Source organism: Rhyacophila brunnea, unplaced genomic scaffold (genome assembly GCF_057557595.1).
Source record: "Rhyacophila brunnea isolate RB1 unplaced genomic scaffold, BYU_Rbru_1.0 scaffold_13, whole genome shotgun sequence".
NCBI classification, from domain to species: Eukaryota; Metazoa; Arthropoda; class Insecta; order Trichoptera; family Rhyacophilidae; genus Rhyacophila; species Rhyacophila brunnea.
The window spans coordinates 95914-108212 of NW_028232785.1; positions in this window are offsets into that span (position 1 = coordinate 95914).

A 12299-nucleotide genomic window follows, 5' to 3' on the forward strand; every position below is an offset into this window, starting at 1 on the left:
CGCTCGACAGTTTTCTGAAGAACAATACATAGTTATCATAGTTAGAAGACATAGTTATTAAATTTTCTGTGTATTTCATAAAAATAAGTGTGTTAGATTTTCTACTATATGGCCTATCTAGCTCAGACGGTCAAATTATTTTTTCCACGAGACGGAGCGATAATTTTACCGATTTCACGAACAGGAACGGCGCTCCGGTGCGCTCCGGTCCATTTCGAGCCCTGCATTAATATATATAATAATTATTATAGTTTGTCTAAGTTAGATATTGGTGCATACAAGTTTGATACGGTCGACAGTTTCATATAGGTACCTTGGATCTCTTGTAACTCGACATAATGATATTACAGAAGAAATCAACAAGAGAATCAAGTATGCGAATAAATGCGACATTTTAAGTCCCGCATACTATCTCGTCGAACTAAAAGCACTCTTTACAAGACACTTGTAAAGCCAGTGCTCACCTGCGCATCGGAAACCTGGACATTAACTCTGCGAAATGAACGAGCCCTGAACATCTTTGAAAGAAAAATTCTCCGCCGTATATATGGACCGATCAGGGATGGCACCAATTGGAGGAGAAGATATAATGCTGAGCTCTACGGGCTGTACGACGATTGCAGCGCAGTTCAATCAATTAAGATTCGGAGACTGCGATGGCTAGGTCAAGTGCACCGTATGAATGACAATGAACCGGCAAAGAGAGTGATGTCCAGCAATCCAATAGGACGTAGAAGAAGAGGGAGGCCAAAGATTCGCTGGTTAGATGGAGCTGCCAGTGACTGCCGTATTCTGGGGGTACCAAATTGGAAAGCGGCCGCACTGGATAGGGACAGGTGGAGGGAGCTGTTGGAGGAGGCCAGGACCCACACCGGGTTGTCGCGCCCCTGATGATGATGATTATAGTTTGTCTAAACTTGCATTAAGGGTGACTCGGATCAACCATTCTACTATTTGAAGTATCACAAACTTCTCTTACACAGTTCTTAAATATCACAATACGTCGATATTATAATCTAATTAAGATTTCATCCAATTTCGGTCAAAATAGTTTGAAATTTGTTTCATCCACCACAATAAAAGTCGCCCTTGGCGCAAGTTTATTGAGTAGGAACTTACATAAGTACCTACATTTAAAAATATAACCACTTGCGCGAGACTACATAATATTTTTTGTAATTTGTGGCCAATTTATTATATTCAGAATATACATTTGAAAACATAATGTATACACACTAGATAGCATACTGGCACGAATCTAGTAGACACAGGTTCAAGTCCCGTCGGGTGTCGTATTTTTTTCTTTTATAGTGTGTATATACATGTGATGTTTTCAAATTATGTATATTCAATACCTATATAAAATGTTACATTCTGAAATCTTGTGTCTTATTCGTTGAATAAAATAATTTTTTCCCTTCATTCCGACCATGTCCGATCCAAATAAAATCATATGGGCCCCCATAGAGTGGAGGTTTGTATTAACAGATTATGTTTTTACGAGAAATGGATGTCAGCCACATGCTCAACCTATTAGGTCCAAACTCTTAGTCATACGCAAATTGAAAAACAATATGTGTACTTGCGAAACCCAGGATTCGAACCTGAGACCCACGGCGTGAAAGTCCAACGCTTAAGCCGCGCGGCCACCGTGGGTGTAATAAGAATACGACCTAATAAATATGTTGTAAAATAATGACAAGTTTTACCATTTAAATATACGAGTTTCTAAATAAAACTACTTCAAAAGATAAACACACAATAATTGGGGCTGGCTTTTTGCAAAATGGTGATGCCAATGGTGACTGCCGCCCGGTTGCTAGACCAAAATAGCCCCCCCCCCAAATAGAAACATTTTTTAGTCGGACAAAAAAATGAAATACTTAATTATTTTATCGTCATCAAATTATTCACAAAAATAATGACATGTTTTACCTTTTAAATATACGATATTCTAAACTGAATAAAAACCACTTCAAACGATCGAAATACATCGATGGGGTACGGAAGCGCAATTTATAATATAAATATTTATATAAAATTGCGCCACATTCGACTTTTTTACTATCTAGGTATGAAAGGAATTCATGAGATAGATTGTTTTTTTTTAATACAATGTAGCTTTATGCTTCGATTCATTTTCTCGAGCGTCCTTTGTCCTACAAATGATTATATTTTTGTATTAAGACGATACACCAGTGAATCGGCAAATAATTTTTAACTATAGGCGCGACGAAATTTTGGACTCGCTGGCATTCGGAGAGAGAACGTCGAGCTGGGAACACATCAATTTGTTTCGTGATGGCGACGGGGGTATTAATTCTTAAATCGTGTAAAGATGACTAAAAACGTTAACCATTTATTTGAAAAAGAAAACATGTGAATGAATATATTATTATTGTTACTAATATAACAATAAACATAACATTAAATGGACGCTTAATCCGCTGGGCCATCGTGGGTGTAAAAGAAATAGTTTATTAAAATTATAATATTCAGATCGCACTGGGAATGAGATTATTACCCGATACAGTTGTCAACATATTATATAATTCACATATTGTAGGATCAATTAAAACTTAGTGTCGAAAACACTAACGGAAATCTAACGCCAGTTCAATTCATTTATGTCACGTTTATCTTAGTTTACCTTTTATCAAGATTTCTTACATAATAATGTTATAGAAATGATTTAGAATTTTATGAATTCAGAATAATTTGAAGTTTCACTACTGCGTAATCTATATCCTAAACTAGGAGTACCTATTTAAAGTTTTAAAACCGCTGTGAATAATTATTGAATCACGTCTCGAGATTATGAGTGCTTAGATAATGGCCCCTGCAATGCCCGTGCAAATGCAGCAATGCAGTAAAATTCAATATATTTCTGCAGAAAATTGACCATAATTCTCCGATAAAAAAAATGTGCTTACAAGAATTAAAATCAATATACTATACACCTGTGACACCTGTGGCGAAGGGTGGTGGTAGGCTGTACATAGTGCACACTAAACTTTTTCAGTAATACAATACATATTTATTTTAATTGAAATATCTGATGCATTGAAATATGCAATTTAATCATAATATATGACTGGATATTTTATAGATAGAATGATATTTTTTGTCTATTATATGTTAGTTTAGGCAGGGCTTAATGAATTTGAAAAAATTAACCATCGATATGTTGTGTAATATGTATTTTTAATCCAACGAAAACAAATAAATTTGAATGAAAAAGTGTGTATCGCCCAAAGTAATACTAAAATTACTATGATTTCGTTTAGGCATTGATTTTTAAAAACTAGCCAACACCATCTGTAAATTGTAGTCTTAGTTCAATCAAAACAACTACATATGACTAACAAAGTTTAATGTGCACGATTTATGGCGGATCTTAACAGCCTACCTCCACTATGCCATATAATGAGCTCGTCGCACTATGATTTATCGCAAAAAAAATAATGTTTTTATTCATAGACTATTTTTTTATTCACTCCACTGTCAATATTCTTCTTCTAATGCCAACGGTGAATAGGTTACAGAGTGCCCCTCCAAGGGCCATGTCACACAGCACAGAGAATTCGCGTAAACTGTTCCACTGCAGTTTCCATCAATTTGCACCGAGTGACTTGGCTCTTCTTCTTATCGTGGAATCTCATTCGGTGGAGCTGGATTCGGACATCGTCTTCTGCTCCGTTTACCATTGATCCTTCATAGGATAACAAGTTTACGGGGGGCCTGGGGTCCACGCCCCCTCAGTGTCGTCCTTAGACAAAATGTCGCCCCTAGGCAGCGCAAAAATGCGCCCCATTTTTTTATACAGTATTTTTCATCATCCGTCTGACTAAAATATCTAAGAAATGTGTTGTATAGATACATTACAGATAATATACTACTAAATCTGCTTCAATAAACACTGTTGCGGATCCACGGTTTTCAGATACATTTAAATATACACCTGACAACTTTCAAAACTCGCGAGTGACTGGCAAAAATATTTGGATAAATTTGAAAGGCAAGTAGTAAGTAAAGTTAGTAAGTGAGGACAACAGAAGTAAACTAGACATCGCGAGAGAGTAACTGCTGCCCCCAAGCGATGCTCAATCTGCCTACCCCCACGGGACGTCACTGTGCCCCCTCCCCCTTTTAGCATAACTTACATCACCATCCTCGCTCCTAAAAGGATCATATATGAGCCTCCGCAGAGTGGAGTTTAGATAACAGATTCTTCTTTTTACGCGAAATGAATATTAACCACTTATCTACTTGCTCAGATACTTAGGTTTATACCTACTCTGGGTCAAGACACTGATTGAAAATACACATGTATTTTCTCAAAATACGAACCTGGGGCCCATGACTATATAAAAATAATGATACCTACCTAAATAATACGGACATTGAAATATTATGTGAAGAGATCTTCACGTCCGCAGTAAGGCGCCGCAATTTTGTTAAAAGCTTAGACTTGAGCATCTCTTCCCTCTTAGTCTTGGAGCACATTCTCGGACATTCCCAGAGGATTTGGCTTGCATCCCGTCGTTCTCCGCCACATAGACAATATGTTGGTCGGGTGACAAGTGAATCCACCATTTCAAGTCAAAAACTGAATGGTGTAGTGGTCAGGAGTCATCTTGGTTATCTCCAATCGCCAGTGTGATAAAAAATAGATAGGTACTCCACCACATCCTGAAGCGGGCTCCTAGGCCAGAGTGTTTGGCGGGCCCCCTACCTATCTCTAAGGTTAAGGGAAGTGTGATGTTCTCAAATGGTATTCCGCGGAACCCCATAGTTCCACGAGGTATTTATAGAGTATTGTTAGTGTTTTTTTTTGTATTTTGAAATAAATTCACCTGAATTATTGAGTGGTCAGCACTTTAGTACTGATTGCGACTCCTTTTTGTAGTAGTTAAGTGACATATTGTGACCCTGACCCTTTGAAATATTGGATAAACAGCCATTCGTACTAGTCAGGAAATACATTAAAAATAATTATAAAATAATATTCTACACGTGAATATCAATCATTATATCACATTCAGTTGCATAGGATAGCAACAGATTTTTAAATATTTTAATAACTTAACTTTTTTACTATTAGAGCAAATTTGTGGTGTGTGTTTACCTAACTTAACTGGTCGACCTGCAACATGCCCCCCACATACTGAAGCGGGCCCCTAGGCTAGGATGTTTGCCCCCCCCCCCTACCTATCGCTACGGGTAAAGATAGTGTGACGCGATGCAGTAGTGTTTTCCAAAATGGTGTACGCGGTAAAATTAAGGTGTATTTTTAGCGATTTTTGTATTATTAACATGTGCATCTATATCCATTCGAATTGTGGAGTTATCGAGTATCGGCACGCAGTTAAAAATTGCATCGTACATCCAAATATAATTATAACATTGAAGTAAATAGCGCCGCAGGCGATTTTTTTACTATTAGAACAAAGTTGTGATCTGTGTTTATCTCATTTATCTGGTCGGCTCGCCACACCGGGCCCTTCCTGAGTCCGGGCCCCCGGGCTAGAGCCCTGTCAGCCCCCCCCCTTCTTGTGAGGGCCATGACCTGCAACGCCGGGTTACTTTTAAGCCCGGGCCTCCAAGCTAGACCCCTGTCAGCCCCCTTGTGGGGGCCATGGAACTAGCAATTGATTGCTTTTATTAAAAATACATTAATCATTATGATAAATTATTACAGTGTTTTCATTATAAAACAGAGTATGTTTTTATAAAATTGGTAGGTAATTAAATACACAGTGGTTATTAATTTATAAATGTATTTATTCACCACAATCACAGTATTTCATATTGTATAACCTACTAGTCTTAATTGTCTTCGTTAGATAGGAGACTCGTAGCACAATTGCTTAATACACAGATTGACGCGACACCAATGGTTATACGGGCTCAAACCCGTCGAGTTTCTTATTTTTTTCAAATAATTTTTTTTCTAGTGGGTATATATTTGAGGAGTTTTCAAGTTATGTACCTATGTTCAATATATTATGGAATGTTACATTCTCAAAATCTTGTGGATTATTCATTTTGAATAAAAGACACGGTTTATTAATAACAATATAAGTAATATAAAATTATTTGTGATTAGGTATTATGTTATAAAGAAAGTGGATAATAAATGGACAATATTTTAATTAATATCTTTTAATATCTGCAACCCTTAATACATAATATGGGGGGTCTAGGACAATTTGGCGCCGGGACAACTGGACGCCACGCAATTCGAAAATAAATAGACATTAGGTACTTTAAAAAAATGTATTTGATATTATTATTTATATTTAAATTATGATTTAATAGTTGGTAGAGAATTTAAATATGCACACGTAAACAATGATTTAATCTTGTATATGTTTAAGTTCCAACGAAAAAAGAGTTTTTTTATTTTTATAAAAAGCCTTAGGCATGGTAATTCTCAATCCGCAATAAAAAAATCATTATGTTAAGAGTAAAATGAATTAAAACTACTAAGTAGTAGATATAAACTGATTAAAATTCCTCGTCTACGTTCTGTTTACGTGTCTACGACACTGCGGCGTCCAATTGTCCTGGCGTCCAGTTGTCCCATTCCCCATATAGGTATCATAATTTAATCAAGGTCACCACTTAATACATTAGGAAGATCTTTACATTTTCCGTCGGCACAAATCGAGATTGTCTCTGCGTATTTGACACTGATTCCATGTGTGTTCATATTGTTGAGGACGACATCGGTATCTTCAACTTCGCCAAGCAAATGAATGCACGCTCCTTCCAGGCAGATAAATCCATTGTTGTCTTTGACAGCCAATAACTTTGTATTATCTTGTTTTATGTTATTTTTTTTGGGCTCCGTGATGTCATGGGTAGCGGACATGAAACCTATGTAAGGTTCGTAGTTTTTGTGGCCAACGCAGGCGCCATTAAAGCAGGCCATAGCATCCTTGGCGTCGTGTTTTCCGAGTTTTTCATTCCCGGCGACGTTGCTGAGGTGTTTTCCTTGATTGAGCTCGACGAAGCCGTTTTGGTTACCAGCCAAACCCATGCAGGCGTCGTCCAGGCAGATCTCTCCCTGGTCCTTGCCGCCCAAAAGGGTCTGGACATTCTGGTTCAAATCATCCATGCCCACTCCTTTTTTTAATTCTCCTGACACGACTGGAAAGAAGAACAATACATTATGAGGCGCATATTTTCATTTTTTTAAAACCATGTCCGATCCTAAGAAAATCATATTCAAATTCTTTTTTTTTTTTTTTAACATACCGTGAACATTAGAAATTATAAATTAAAGACGTTCACAACATGACATTTAAAAACAAAGAAACAGTGTAAAGAAGAAATAAATATATGCAGTATCACAAAAACAGTATGAAAAGTAAAGTAAAAAGTATAAAAATTATAAAAAAATATATAAATTATAAAGCACGGAAGCACACCGAATGAGTTAAGCAGACGCAATTTTAAGAATTTATAAAACAACGTCCACCTATACTCATCCTCACGTAGGTGGAATAATATATCAACATCCGAAGCGATTTGGTTGAATAGAGTTATTGCCCTCCCAATTGGCATCACCAATGGCAGGTTAGTTCTGCTCCTCGGGAGAACAAACAACTGATGCTCCTGATTTCTAAGATAGTTATCAGGGACACACAAGTCAATACTACCAACAATGGCAGAGTTCTCATTTATACCACGTATAAGTCGAAAAAAATACGTGGCCAAATATTGATATCTTCTAGCATTTAAACTACTTAGGAGTATGTAAGCATACCTAAGAAAAAGCCAGTTGGATAAAGCCACGGATAGTATCCATAAAACCTCAAATAAAGTAGTCTCAAAAATTTCTTTTGAACTCGCTCCACCATAAGGTCATATTTCAACTGATGCGAAGCCCAAACAATCGACCGACTCTCAAGCTGGCTTCTAACTAACTCTTCTAACATCTGAAAAGACCCGGGAAGTGTGTAATATAACGTAAGTACATATTTTGGACTGTTTGAGACTTTCACGGTTGTTATTTTAACGTAACATATCTTTTAATAATGGCCTCTGCAACAATTCCGAAACGTCGAGGAAAGAAGAAAGAAGTACACGCGGTGGAAAACCATGAATCTATTGCGTCATATCATGGGCCTCCACAGAGTTTTTTTGTTTTTACAAGAAATTGATGTTAGCCACTTGCTCAATATATTAATTGGTCCATACTCAAACATAAATTAAAAAACAGTATGTGTATTTGCCAGACTCAGGATACGAATCGACATTATAAGTCAAATACCTACCAAGGGACGACAAACGTATCTGTTTTTTTTTCAGATGTGTCCTGCAGGCTTCAGATGAGACAACTAAGACCAACATACTAGGTAAGCTAGTTCCTGACCGGCCATGGTGACTTCGCAGCCAAGCTGCATGGTTTTCGTTTGATAGGACATGTGCCGGAATGCACATGCGGGTACGACCATCAAGACGCTGAACACGTCCTCTGGGACTGCCCGTTGATGGGATCTGACCTAGCCGAGCTGTTTGTCAGGGTCCGTCCAACCACGGGCCCGATTGGCCACGCCGATTTGATTTCAACCAAGGCCATATGGAGGACGGAATAATTCCGATACCTCCTTAAATTCATCACTTTCAATTCCTGACTCCTCCGAGAAAGATAAAATGATGGCAGAGCAAGTCAAGATTCTTTTTATTTTCCAAAACTCTTTCTTTAAGCATGGTTGCTACATCAGTCCGTGCAGCATCGCTTCGGGACAAAGAAGTGTGGCACTAAAATCTCTTCATTCTGACAAGTTTATAGCGTCATGGAAGGCGGCCGTGCACAAACCGCGGCTTCATATTCACGGCGGGTGGAGATGGGGTAACTCAAATTATCATTGATAATAATTAATTCATCCGCGTCTTACAAAAGTATAACGCTTTCGTAGATGCTGGCTTCTCTCTGATGACACATAAAAAATCTTTTGGGGGTCCATTTTGAAAAATAATCCATAATATTTTTAAGGGTTTTTAGGGCGGCCAGAAGGGGCGGGGTTAACAAAATCTAGTAGATGCCTCTTGCTTTTCCCTCCACCACCCGCCATATCTTCACACCAGCTATGCAGGCGTAACCGTGACGTAACGAACGTTAGGCGCTCTTCAATTATATCCAATCATCATAGACGAGCCTGCAAGTATTAAATTTAAAAACCATCATTGCAAAAAGAAAAACAATTTTTCATACTTACAATAGCAGCCAGCTGCAGCCATCAAAAAGAATATTTTGAAGAACTCCATTTTAAATATTTGTCGCGTTTTTAGATATGGCAGAAAGCTCTAAACAAATATCACGTTTAAAATTGTTTATATAGTTTGCACGTAGGAGTGTGTCAAATCATATAATTATTATTGAAAAATAATCGACTTAGTTTATCTTTAGCTTAGCGTTTCTCAAACATTGTGCACACTTAAGAGTGAGCCCCCGCCACTAGCTGATGACTTGACACCAGGGAGTACAGAATTAGAATAGTTCATACACCAATACACTACATTTTGATGCAGGGTTTTGAATGTGAGAGTGTCCTACGAAAATGAACCACACATTATATACCTACGTGTAATTGTGTGTGTTGCAACCTTCAAATACACCAATATTGAATGAGTGTCAGTGCATAAAACGAGAGCAGTATTCAGAACGAAGGAATGCCGTATTCTTTACACGTGTTTAAGTTTATCCCATATTCTTCCACACTCGAGATCGGTTGCCTGTTTCTCCACACCCGTTAGGTATTTCAGTTACCATTAATTCTGTGGAGTAACAGGCAACCGGTCTCAAGTGTGGAAGAAGATGGAATAAACTACTTAACCCATTGCAGACAGAATTATTTTTTTCAGGATCACTTAAAAAGGCACACTGATTACTAAAATTGATATCACTCATGTATTATTCATTCAATTCATATAAATCTTTTAAATATTTATAGGTTTTGAATTTTTCTATTAAGTATTTACATTTTAAGTAAACTTTGTGTATAAGTGGAATGAAAAAAACATGTCAAATATAGCTTTATGGGTTTAGCCTTAAGTAAATATTAGAAGGAAGATACGAGTATACTAAAACTGTAGCTAAATATAATACTCTTCAAGAAATTTAGAAGATGGAGGGCCATTTTATGTTTATTACTGTCTCAAACACCTCATACCTAGCGAACTGATCATTATTTTGACAAATTTAAATAAAAATAGATTTTATAAATCAAATATTTCTTAAAAAATATATTGGACTGTGTATAACTAACATCATAAAATGATAGCTACATCTATTATTAAGTAATTTCAACTTTAAAAAAAATCAAAATATGATTAAAATTGTTTGATTTTTCACATTTTTCAAAATTTAATGTGTTTCATTTTCGTAGAACACTCACACTTTCAAAACCATGCTTCAAAATATAGTGTATAGTCAGTAGGGGTATAGCCTATCTGAATTAAATTTAGTTGTGCTTGAAACTCTTTTTGGAAGTTATCACCCTGGATGATTGTCGTCAACTATATTATATTAATATTAAATTGGGACAGTTAATATTGACAAATAAATATAATCTTTTATCGTTAACTTCAAGAGTACCCATTGGTTTTTTTAAGTATTCGATGCATGGCAGAGCTTTCTCAAACCCCGCATTATTCGTGAAAAATTAATTAATTTAATAATCAATGTTCATTTAATGTTCTCATGGAATAGTTTATTGAAAATATATTATTATCAATATCATTATTCATGGCACTACAACCTACAACACTTGACGGGTCTTGGTATCCCTCACAAACTTCCTTCGTTATGGACGATCCAGCGCCAACACTCTCCAGTTGCTTTGACCGAACATTCTTAAATCTCATCTGACGCAATCCAACCATCTCAAGTTTGGCTGTCTAGGTCTTATCTTTCCCTTTGGTGTTGCGTACATAGCACGCCTTGCTGGCAGTGGCAAAGGGTGGAGGTAGGCTGTTAAGATCCGCCATAAATATTGCATAGGTACTAAACTTTGTCACACGTATTTGTATTCGTATCCGGAAATTTGTACGTAAACAGTTCACCGCAGGACACTTATTCGTGCGCCGCAGTACGTGAAACATATTATTAAGTTCGTGTAACATTAATTTAATCAAATGACAAATTCTTAGTTGAACATTTCACCGTGGAGTATATTTGTATGTATGCTACAATATGTGGCGAATTTTATGAGATGTCTTTACTAGGTTAGGTTAGGTTAGGTTAGGGTTAATCTAATTGGAACAGTACTATTTGCAAACTATCGCCGCATTTTGTAAGATACGTACAAATGTTTTCCACGGTGAAATGTTCAACGAAGAACTCGTCATTTGATAAAATGTTGTATGAACTCATGTTTCACATACTGCGGCGCACGAATAAGTGTTCCACGATGAATTGCATACGTACAACTTACATGTAACCATTTGTATTCATTGAAATGAGACTACAATAAATTTACACATGGTGTTGGTTAGTTTTTAAAGTTCAATATAACCCTGCGAAAACCAAGCCATGCGTCCATTTATAGAATATCTAAAATTATGCAATTAAATCATACATAACTTTGGATATTTTATAGATAGAATAATATTTTATATATATCATAGTTTGGTTTAGATATAGGCAGTGCCAAACCAATAATATGTGTAATATGCATTTTTAATCCAACAAAAACAAATAAGTATGAATGAAAAAGTGTGCGCAATTGCCAAAATACACCAAAACTATGATGGCTTGGTTTAAGCAGGGTTTAATTGATTTTTAAAAACTAACCAATACCACCAATATCACTCGTAACACTATGGTCTTCATGATACCTCGTCACAGAACAGGTGTGATGTTTCATGATGCTGTGTATCGTGCGATTAACTTATTTGATGGCACCATTAAGGTTGACTTGTTTTTTTATTAACTATGTCATGTTTGTGGACGTCTTAAATAGGTTAGATTTATAATTGTATTTATCATTTTATTCTAATATAAAAGCATATACTATCTTTTCTACTTTCTTGTTATACTGGTTATTATTTTGTAATTGAGTCATTTTTATAATTTTGTATTAATTATGTATTATGGCGCATTGGCCAATCGCTGTAATGCCGTAATACTCTTTCTAAATAAATAAATAAATTGCAGTCTTAGTTCAATAAAAAAATAATATGTATGATTAACACAGTTTAATGTGCACTATTTATGGCGTATTTTAACAGCCTACCTGCACCCTTCGCCATTGCTTGCTGGTATATCCTCCGGCACTATATACACG